Source organism: Lonchura striata, chromosome 5, assembly GCF_050655825.1.
Source record: "Lonchura striata isolate lonStrDom1 chromosome 5, ASM5065582v1, whole genome shotgun sequence".
Lineage (NCBI taxonomy): Eukaryota > Metazoa > Chordata > Aves > Passeriformes > Estrildidae > Lonchura > Lonchura striata.
In genome coordinates, this window is record NC_140707.1 from 10,107,225 (window position 1) to 10,119,392 (window position 12,168).

Consider the following 12,168-nt stretch of genomic DNA (forward strand, 5'->3'; position numbering starts at 1 on the left):
ACACTACGTTCCGAAGTTGTGGGCTTTTTCTATTTTTTTTTCCTTTTTCTTTTTTTTTTTTTTTTTCCCGAGGATGCCCCAAACCCCGGTGTTCACATAGATTGAGCAATTCTCAACACACACTGTAATAATGAGCTTTAATTCTCTATCCAAGCAGAACTTGAGCAATAATAATAAGCACATCAGAACAATTTGTTTACTGTGGCATTGCACAGGCTGCAGGGTCCAAGACTAGCTACAATAAACGGTAAAAACCAAAGGAAAAGCCCTAGAACAGGGAAAATATTGCGATAGAAACGTGGCTTTGGCTTTCAAGGAAAGAGATACTTGACTAGCATTGTAGCTCGGATATTTTGCCCTTGTCCAAGGTATGTGTTTTTAAATACTTTCTTTTTATTTCCCTCACACGTTTCTTTGCTTGTCTAACATTTCTCTTTTGCCCCTAGGATTGCGTTTAAACCTTGGTGCAGAAATGTAATTTTGCTCTTGTTTTGTATTGTTGGTTGGTTGTTTTTTTTTTTTTTTAATTTTTTATTTTATTTTATTCTCTCGTCCTGTCGGCTCAGCCCTCTCGCAGTTTGATAGAAACTGAATAGCTCCATCTCTTCGAATAAAAAATACCTGAGTTATTATTGAAATGGCTTTTTGTGGGCTGCCTCGTAAAGTTGGGAGAGCTTTCCGGCTGTTGTGCGGCTGGCAGCCTGCGAGGCTCTCCTGCGACCTGGTAAACGATTGCACCTACCCTTCTGGGGAGCACTCGCCCAGAGCGGGCTGAGCCGGCTGACACGGGCACCCCGGTCTGTGAACCCTGGCGAGCTGGAAACTTGTTGTAACAAGCGGGATTAGTGTGCGGGAGTGTGTGTTTGGGGGCTCTCATTTAAGATGCTGCAAGAAACTTCTGTGAACTGAAGCGTCCTAAAGACAGAATTTTACCAGAAAGATAACATTTCCCCTTGTGAAGAATCCCCCTGTAGCCCACTGTATAATAAGACGATTATTTTCAATGCCGTAACCTTGTTTCTCATCCGAAAAACAAAACAACAACAAAAACATCAAGGTTAAAAAATACTTCTTGCTTTAAAAAAAAAAAAGAAAAAAAGAAAGAAACGTATGGCTATAAATCATTTCTTTATACCTTAACTTTGTAGCTGGGTTTTCTCCCTTCTCTCCCTCTTTTTTTTTCTTTTTCCCCGAAGACTCCTAATGCTATTAATTTGTCGAAAAGTTTATTCTGGGCTGTCTCGAATTATTTCCCTTCTCTATCCTTTAAAACATTTTCATAATAAGCGTGACTCCGGACAATGTTTGATTTGTTTTTCTCCCCTCATCCCGGTTTAGACTGAGACATTAGCTGAATTCCCTGAGGGTGATTGGATGCAATTCGCTGAAAGTCGACAGGCACGTCCTGGATGTTAGAAATTCACTTTTCCTCAACGTGACAAGGCTGAGTTCGATCTACAATTGTATTTGAAAGGGCAATGAGCGGAAAGATCTCCCATCATTAAAACCTCCCTCTTCTTTAGCAAAATAACAAGATACTTCATTTGCACACAAACACTCAGGGAAAAAAAAAAGAATCCCCAAACCCCAACCGACCCGCGATAACTCTTTGATAAAACGCTATCTCTGCATAATTTGGGAGGGGGGGGGACCACATATCAAAAGGTATCGGAGGACCCCCAAAGCGCCCATGTGATCAAGTTGACTTTTTACTTTAAATCTTGAATAAGATGTGAGTTGTAACAAGGGGATTTGCACTTACTCCATGACCCTTGTAATTGGATTAAATATGGACTGAGACGTACAAAAACATACCAAGATTGACACCTGCCAACTGGACTTCCTTATGATTGATTGTGATGCTTCGTGCTGGCAACAATAATGAAATAAATTGTATGGATAAAACAGCACATTTGTCATTTCCGTGCCATAAGAGAGGAAGGCAGCGTGTTAGGCAAGCTGTTATCTGACAGGCACGAACAGCAGACACAACTAAAGAGCTAAACAAGGATTCCAGACATTGACAAGACAAATTATAACTTGTCACAACCTTTTTAAATTCAGAAGTTTTCAATTAACATATATATTGCTGTTACATATAAGATCGGGTGGACTTAAAACACAAACAGGCAGGGACGGAGGGCGGCGGAGGCTGCGGAGCCGGCGCTGCCCCGGCGCTGAGCGGAGCCGCGGCCCCGGGAGCCGCCCCGCCGCCCCTGCCCGCGGGCACGGCTCTGCCGGGGCGGCGGGGCCGAGCCCGCGGGGGTTCCCAGCGCGGAGGGGCCGCGGAGGGCCCCAGCGCAGGCAGCGCATCCCCCGAGGCGCCCCGGGCTCCCGGGGAAGGAGCGCCGTCCATCGGGCCGGGCTGCGGCGCGGCGGCGGCGTGTCCTCTAGGGACGCGGCGGGGATTTACGGCTCCCGGCGGCGATCCGCGGCGGGGGATGGATGCGGAGCAGGCTGCCGCTGCCGCGCCCCTCCGCGCCCGGCCGCACCCGCGCAGCGCCGCGCTCCCGGCTGCGGGCCGGGCCGGGCAGCGCTCCCGCCCCGCCGCCCGTCGGGTCTGCGGGGATCCCCCGCGAACGGGGAGCAGGCGGCCCCCGCCGCACCCCCGAGCGACAGGGGCCGGGACACACACCCGGCAGCAGCCCCGCTGCCCCGAGGGCCGCCCCGGCCCTCGGCTCCGGCGGCCGCAGCAGGGACGCGCGTCCCAGCGGGAGCAGAGCCGAGCTCCTGCCCAGGTGCGAAAGGCTCCCTGCGGGGTGACGGTGGGTGGAGAGGCACGACACACGGGACACATGGTGGCACGACGACTTGAGTCTGGGCTGGCTTTTCCAGTGTGCCCAAAGAGGCGGCGAGACCCGCTGGGGCTGCAGGGCAGTGCTCGGCTTTGGGCCGTCTGGTCCCCGCCAGGTCATTACTGGGTAAAAATACAGGGAGGAGGGAGAGGGTTCACCCGAGCACGGACCCCGCTCCTGTCGTCACCCCCCAAAATGCAAACGAAGCTGCGGAGCATTTTCCCCCGTGTCGTGGTGCGCTCTGTCCGAGGAGATGCTGACCTGGCCCGGCCCAGCGAGCATCCCCCGGGAGCAGAACGAAATGCGGCTTTCGCTGAAAACCGTCGGGTCCCGCTCCAGGGGCGACTCCAACCCTTAGACAAATATTTTCCAATCCCGTTTCTTTAGTCTGAGTGGGGTTATGCTGGGTTTGAGGTGACCGACAGTAGAAGTGCAGGGGATGAAGCACCGCGACTTTTCCCGGCCGTCCCCGGAGACGGAGAAAAAGGACTTTCCCCCCAAAACCCCGAGTTGCAACTTGGAAAAAAAGAACTAATATTCCAAGGCGACCTTTCCATTTGCTGTAATTACTGCCAAACTCATTCCTCTAAATTAAATGCTGCCAGTGATTTGAATCCTTGTAACGCAAAACCCAAGTTCCATCGAATTAGTTGTAGCTTGCCTGCTTTCCCCAGTGACTGCATCTATTAACATTATAATCTCGAACACCATTTTTTATGTAACACTATTGTTAGTAAATCAACTCCTCAGGTCCACAGAGACGCTGACCTCTGTCAATTCAGTGAAAGTGTAATTATCTCCCCGAATCTTGGACAGATTTAAGAGATTACATTTCAACTAAATCTATATCAATGCTAATTTTTTTCCAGACTCCAGGTGCTAGGCACTCCGAAATGGTGTTTCTGCCCAGCAGAATGGGTTACAAAGAGGAGAGGGCTTGCTGTGTAGAGGGCCAAAAGAAATGAAGCCCCACATAAAATTACACCTTTTTTTTTTGCTACAAAACCTGGTTCTTGTATGGCAAAGTCAAACAAAGCAGCTATGCTAAATTAGCGTTAAATAAAGGCTAGTTTAATGCTCGGTTACAGTCAACTGGTGTATATTTGATGGCTAATTGTCTATCAAAATTAAAGAGAAAAGAACAAATGATTCCTTATAAGAAGGTGTTAAAAGCTTCGACAAAAGGACATTTCACAAATATAATATCTGTGGATGGCGAATTGTCCTTTTGAAGCTTTTTTTTTTTCATGTACTGATGGCCTGGGACTCCCTAGATATGAATAATGGGGAGAAACGCGCCCTTTTATTCCGAAAGAGCCTCTTTTAAACCAGTCGCTCTAATAAACCGGCAAGGACAATATTCCGGGAGGAACGGGAACCGCGTTGCTGTGATTTCCGACGGCCACTTAAATAAATAATGCCCCGGCAGTAAAAAGGCATTTAAATATTATTTGGCTTGCGCTTAAAGAGACCTAAGCGCCTTCCCGGCGGAGAGCAGCTCTCCCTTGCAGATCGAGTCCCATCAGCAGGCAGAAAACGGGATATGTAGGGCGGTGGGGATGCGGCTGGGGATGGGGACAGATCCTGCCTCGGCTGCCCCGCGGCCAGGCGGGGTGCGGGGCCGCCCGCCCCGCATTTATTGCTTTATTGGGACTAATGGCTCAGGAAATATTCCACGGGGCGGAGAGCGAGACGGGCAGAGAGCCGCGAAAATGAGAGGGGAGAAGTGGCGAAGCCACCCAGCCTCCCGCGTGAAGTTAATCCGAGGGGATGGCGGCGAAGCGGCGCTGGGGCCGGGCGAGCCCCGGCGGCTCCGCGGGCGCGCAGCCGCTCCGCGCCCCCGCGGAGGCCGTGCGGGACAGCCGCGCTATGCAAAAGAGCCCCGGCTCAATCGTGCAGCAAGAACGACAAACCGTCTGGAAAATGGACCCACGGAGCAGCAAGAATGTACTTTTTTCATCTCTGACAACTTGTGTCCTAAAGAAAGTATCTTGAAGATAATTGAAATGATTACAATTCATTGCTGCCTTACTTTGAGTAGGAGCGGTCAAATAATGAAATCTTAGTAATACAGCAAAAATTTAATTTCCATTGCACCGCTGCTCGAGGTTTTCCTTTTTCTTTCTCTCTCCACCCCTTTTTTTATGCCCGGCTTCCCCTAGAAATTTTGTGCTCGCGCACAATTCTACACTTTGTTGCATTAGTCATATTTTTGGGGTTATTTCCCATCTCCTCGTGCCCTTTCTCCTATAGTAATGGTCTCTGGAACTTCCAGATGTGGGCGAGGGGAATCTTCTGGAAGGAAACACCCCAAGAGGCTGGGGAGGAATCCTCAAAGTCCAGGCAGGCCGGGGTGGGTGCTGCAGCCTGAGAGCAGATTTTGGCTAGCTACCCCGTCGTACATCCACCTCTGGCGATGAAGAGCAGGGGCTGGGCAGGCACCATGGTCTGTCTCACCCGGGGCAGCAGTGATAATTCATTTTTTGAAACTGTTCTGGGACTCAGCCCCTGTGGGTTTAAAAATGTTATTATTATTATTATTATTATTATTATTATTATTATTATTGCATTTTGGCATCACTATTATTATTGTTATTGTGTTTTCTTGCTATTTTCATCAGAAAAAGTATTTCCCAGAAGCTGCAGGGTGTCCCTAGTGATGCTGGGGGTTTGACTGAGGTGTTTTTTGCCAGATGGGCTGGAGGAGGCCACCAGGGCTCACCCACGCAGGGAAATGTGATGGGGCCAGGGAGACCCTCTGCCCCACGATCCCCCAGTGTCCTCCCCCGCTGTCCCCAGCCTCTGTGGCAGTTGCTGGCTGTGCTGCTGCCCAGGATGCCTGAGCCCCTCTGCAGCCTCTCACCTCGCAGATTGTGCAGGAGGCAGCCTGCCTTTTAATCCAAGTCAGCGATGGACCAGGGTACATCCTCAATGCAACTAACTGTTTCTAAAAAAAAGACCATCTGGTAATTGTCTTCCTTTAGATCTTCCCTTAATTATGCTTTTAATTAAAGATGGTTCAAGGCATTGGACCACATGAAGGGCAGTAATTACAAATTACATTACAAACCCAACAGATGTAGCTCTATCTGCTGGGAAAAAGGTACCGGAATAAAATTTGACTAAACTTTAGGATAAATTAATCCGCTGCCTTGAGAACAGAAGCACATTTTTTATTATGCAGACTCTAGCCAGGATTTAAGTTCTCTGTCATGATTGTTTTCATATTTCTTTGACATCTATTGATTTGGAGGCAGCTGCAAGGCTTTGTCACAAGAGAGAAGAGCAGTCACAATATATTAGCTTGATGGCATAACTCGAATATGAGTAGGAAGGATAGAAACATGACAGGGAGCCACGTGACTGAGTGATGGGTCTCCAACAAAATAAAGAAATTAATTTTTAATAAAAAGCTTTAAAAATACCACAGCTAGTGCAACAGCAAGGGGAACATCAGAATTTGCTAATTATCGAGTGTTAGAGCCTCTGAAATTTAGCCTTGAAGACTAAGAGGCTTTTAATTCCCGGTCAGGACTGGTGAAGTCACAAGGAGCACAGCCCCCGTGCTCCGGGCTGGAGCCCACCCTGCCCTGGCAGCCAGGCCTGGCTGGGGAGCTCGGGGCACGGGGGCAGGGCTCCCCTTCCCCGCCAGGCACTGGGAATGAGCATCCTGCTCTGCCCAGGATGGCTCAGGGGCAAAGCTCCCAGACCCCAAGTGGGATTTATGCAAAGCAATGCAGACCCGATAGCCTCTGTAATGAGGGAAGGCAGTGCAGGCTCAAAGATTTCCAGGGGGAACATCGCCCTGCTAATCTGTGGTCACTGATGGCTCTGGATATGCTACTTGAAATGCCTCTTCTGGGGCTGCAGGGATACAGGCACAGGAACCCTTAGAACGACCTGGCTGGCATATTGGGAGGAGATCAAGAGACTGTGGGTGTAAGGCTTTACAAAACCCAGTTCTGGTTCAGTGGATAAAGACATCACTGATGATCAAGAGGCTGTTTTTACGTCTACATCCAGTTCAAAGGATGCGCCTCTCTTGCGTTTTGCCAAAATCCTGTGCTAAATGTATAACTGGGAGCTCAAACTATTTGAGCAGGTTTGGGCAAGGCAACAGAATTTCCCTGTCTGGAGGAGGCTGTTTGTTGAAAGCAGTCATTGAAGTCAAGCTGGGGAGCAGGGACAGTGAGGATTCACATGTCAGACGCTCCATCAGACCATTAAAAAGAAATTAATTTGGGACGTTTCGCCTTCCCCTCTCCCAGCTCCACCTCTGTGGAAAAAGCACCACAAAAAATCCAGACAGCTCCTGAACTTGGGAGGTGTCTCCCCTTCCAGTGAGACACCTCCAGTGTCTCTTGAAGGTGAGACTGGACATGGGAGACTTTGGGGGTGCGGCTGCTCGGGGCTCACCCTGCACTGCACCCCGAAACCCCAGTGACAGCGGGAGCAGCGGCTGGGCCACCCCAAAGGTCAGACTGAGCACGTGAGGGGTTGGAGCACATCTCTGCCTCCCCCCTCCCACAGACACAAGCAGGGATGCTCTTCCTTGCTTTCCAGCGTGCCTCTGCTCAGCTGGGCATGGCAGGGCCCGGCCCCGTGCTGGCAGCACACCCCAAGGACAGGCAGGGCACCCCATCCCAGCTGTGCGTTCACTTTCTCACACCCTCTGTTCATAGTGCCACATTTCTTTCCTTCTGAGGCGTGCCAGCCCCATGGATGTCTAACCTACTTCCTTACACATTGCTGGATTTCCTTCTGTGTGGGCTGGAGGAAAGGGAGCAGGTTCTTGTGGCCTCTTGTGGCCCTGGTGTCAGGAAGGGACTTTTTTGGCCAGACCTCTCTGAACCTCTCTGAGCCAGCTGACTCAAGGCTCCTGGGAACGCTGCTGTGATTTAGGATTGTCCAGTGTCACTAGGTATGGCCACACCATGAGCCCGTGGGCAGCACATCACAGCTCCTACACTCTCATTTCATTTCAAAATGAGCAAACGTAATGCTCCTCTATTTGTAATTTTAGCCCCGTGTTTTCCTATCACCTCCCACTTCCTAATGACAAAATCCCATTATCCAAAAGGAGAATCATTTCAGGTTTAAAAATTCCATATGTTACCCAGGAAAACCTCTGTATATAAGGTAATTGGTGAATGCAAGATTACAGATACTCCTGAAAAGCTCTTACTGCTTATTTATATAAAACTTTTTGAAGGTATTTGTGTATCAGCAAGAAAACCCTTCTGTCCCAAATTGCAATAGTGCTTTTAGACCAGAGGGGATATAGATTTACTTAAATATATTAATATATTAATATCACATATTTATATCTATATTTACATAATACATATATAAAACATATATTTAAATGAACCCAAACCCAGAATATATTTATATGCTATACAGACAGTGCAAAAATAGAATCTAGATTTTTTAATAATAATTTCTGTGTGATTTAATTGCTCTGCCCGTGGCCCCATGTGTCTCCATTCAGAAAGGATGCAACATGTTACCAAACAAATGTTTCTTTGTGAAATATGTGAAAGACTACAGATGTTTCCCTGATCTGCTGGGTAAATCTCAGAGCCCTTTTGGTGACGTGGTCTGCACTTGTTTACACAGCAAGTAAGCAAGTGAGGCGTGCTTTACTCTGAGCTGCAAGGCTTGCCAGATATAAAGCTAAAGCCATACATACAGCCCTGGCTTTCCCAGGTCTGATCCAAGGCTCACTGATGGGATGGACAAATTCCCAGGTCCATGTGATGTGGTCACTGGGCTGAAGCCACAGCTCATACAGTGCATGATGGTGTTTGTGTCAATAACTGAATACCACAGGTTTTCTCTCTGTTCATCTTTTGCCATCTATACTAAGCACATTTTTCTCCCTGTTATGGCCTAAAATATTTCTTGAAAACTGAGAGTCCTTACAGCCATTTAGTGCAGAGAATGTACAGTTTTCTGAATTAATTTTGTGTTTCTGGGTTTCTGTCTGGTGCATTGGGTAGGGGCTGGAAGCAGAGAGCAGCTGAAGTGTGTGAGGATTCTGTGTCTTTAACAGCGCCTCCCGCAGCGTGGTCACTATCCACGTGAGAATCCTGGCTCATGCAGCAGTGATGGGGCATAAACTCACAGTTCCAGAGGTGTGGAGTAGATGCAATAATGTTTTTGGAGCTTATTCCTCGGAATTTCTCTGAGCTGATGTTGTCTGTGGAGGGTCATGAGCTGGGAATGTCTGTGTTATTCTCAGCAGCCAAGCCCAGCCCTGCAGGTCAGTCTAAGGGACCAGAAAATCCTCCTGTAAGGCTGACACATGAAGCCATGTTTTTAAAATGTGTCTAGATGGAATATTGTGGTTTTTCTCCAGTTTTAGAGGCAGCTTGTCTCGATTTTATATTGTCCTAGCAAACAAAGGGTGAAAAAATACTCACTCCAAGCAGAACAGAAGCAAATGTAACACTTCCAAAAAGCACTGGACAATTACTTTCCTGGGCATGGCGGTGCCACATTTTTAAGGTGTATATTTTGTAGTATAGTCCCTGTTAGATGTTTATGCGAGTCGCATTGTGTTCAGGGCACAACTTGCTCAGTGGTAGCAAATTTATCTGTGGTGGGTCAGATTCCACAGGCTTTACTTGGAGGCCAGAAAACTGCCCACTCTGCACCTCTAACAACAGGTTATTTCCAGCTGGGTTTGGGAAGAGATGAAAATTTGGGCAAAAGAAGAATATATACTGATACATTATTCTTACAATAAGTGGGGCAAGCTTGAAGCTGCTGTGTCATTTGGGATGACAGAAATAGCCCATGATGACAATATTCAGGGTTTTTCTGGGAATTCCCAATAATTCTAGGTCATATCTATTACATGGTTTTCCTTGTAATACCCAAATACTTCCCTGGTCTGTGTGTGTGCATTAAATCTTATAGAACAGCTGAAATATGACCATTTCTTCATACTCCTATTTTTTGTTCCCTGATCAGCTAAGCACTGAAAAGTTGGAGTTATTATTAGGAATTTCTAGCTATTTTCTTCAGCAAATAACCCAGTTGTTCTTATCCAGTGAGTTGCAAACCTTTGCTGGTAAATATTTGCAGTGCATTGAGGTGGAGTTACATAAAACACTGTGTGGGTGTGTACATTTGAAGGACCCTGTGTCCATTCACACACCTACAGACATCAGATTTCTGTCTCTCTCAGAAATAGAATCTCTTTTTGTTACAAGGGCAAATTTATCTGTTTAGAACCTGCTTTGGGGCAAGCATGTCAAAGGGATGAGGCACACATGCAAATTCCAGATAAAGATCCATCAGGACAGGAATTTTTCTGGATGTCCATTCTTACAAACAAGATTTAGTGATTGGCACTGAGAGCCAAATGCTTCCTTCACATCCCCAGGTCACCAAACCCCACCAGGAGCGGCAGCTAAGCTTGTACAATACAAGTGGATTCCAAAACAAAGAAAATTTGGAGCAATGCATGAAAGCTGGCAAATATTGAAACTGTTTGCCTTTTCTTGTCTTAGGAAAGAAAAAAAAGAAAATGTTGGTGTGTCTGCAATTGTCTGGCTGCTAATTAGTGGTGTGCACCACATTGGGTTTGGAAGGACCCACACATGGACCCGAGCCTGCCCAGCTGGGCAGCAGCAAAGCTCTCTCTGCTTGCATTGACTCCTACACAGTTTCCCCAATAAAATCACAAATCCAAAAGCAATCCCTGTCACTCAGGGATGATGTATAGATTTGTCACAGTCCTTGGAGGACTGGCAATCCTAGAATCAATGACTGGATTATGCTGATCTTTATCTTTAGATGTCTCATCTGCAATAGATAAAGTATTGATAGGTTGCTTCATTTACTGAAGCATTTTGGATCTCCATGTGGGAAGGCACAGTGGAGCAGTAATTGCATTTTCTGGTGTGAGAAATGCTACTTAAGGAAGCTGAAGCCAAGGCATTTGATGGGCTGTGAATTGCTGCTGCCTTCTGGCACATGTCTGAGCATACATTTGATTAGGATATTGCTGCGCTACACATTTTTGCAACAGCCACAATACATTGCTGATTCAAGCACTGGCCTGCAGAGACGTGTACATATATGTGAGACTCTGTGTGTGTGGAGACAGGGAGATGGTCTTCCCTGCAGATGTGCATTTCAAGTATTTGGTGCTGCTTTTTCACCACCCACATCCCCAGGTACGTCCCCAGCTAATAGTAAACAGTGTGATGTGAAAAATCCCCCGAATAGTCAGATTAGTGGGACTATTGGGACATGAAAAAATCAGAACTCTAATAGTTTATGTTACATTTTATGAGCTGTAGGACTTTACCAGTAACAGTGGGAGGTCAGGAGTAAAGAGGTTGTGGCCTGGGTTTAAATTTCTTGTACCTCAGATCTTGTTAATTACAGAGTTAGAGGATGCAGAGCAGCAGGCAAGTGCTACACACATCAAACACAGACCTATTGATTTATGTGATTAATTGATTTATTAATATGAGATTAATACTGACCATGATGGCAGAAGTGTGCCAAAGCCAGATTTACACCTAGATGTGAAAATTAGAGACTAAAGATGTGCAGGAGAAAGCTCAGTGTCCCCGAGGCCGATGGACGTTTACCCACTACCCTTTCCTTTCCTGTCTGCTGCTTTTCTGCAGATGTCACTTATTTTACCCACAGTCTGCAGGTAACAGGGAAGAGGTACAACTCAGATACTGCAGATTCTGCACTTGCACGTCCAGGTCTTGCAGACAATAGGGTGTTTTTCTAAGGGTTTTTTTCATGAAGTCCCTGTATCCCACGTGATTTGTCTATGAGTCACATTCTGAATCCCCCTATTCAAACAAAAATCTCCCTTTTACTGTCTGATTTTGACTAACAGCCATAACATCCTCAGCTGGTTGTTTCAGAATCTGCTGCACTGTTTGTGCACACACACAGAGCTTGCATCCATAAATAAGTGTGTTAAATTCATGAGGGTGCAAAGGAAGACCAGATGTATCAGTAGGTGTTGAAATTCTTAGATAATAAAGGAATTTTCAGCAGCTTTATTGATTCTTTTTCCTGGTCTTCAGCTGTGCTCTTAGTGATGTTTATTGCACATAGCCATGTTCTTTGCATATCTGGAGGAGTAAATTAAGCATCTGTGTTGCATGCACATCTCTTGGAGCCTATGCCTGAAGCGAGATAAGAAAAGGAGCTAAAGTTAAGGGAATATGGCATTCTCCTTAAAAATACCCAAAGAATGAAGCTGATACAAACAATGTGCTTCATAGTAAATAGACAGAGCTGAATGCAGTACTTTTAAATGCCACTCTGGGCGTTTCATTTTGAGTCTAAGCAAAGCAGTGGAAAAAGCCATGGTAAAGGGAGGAACCAT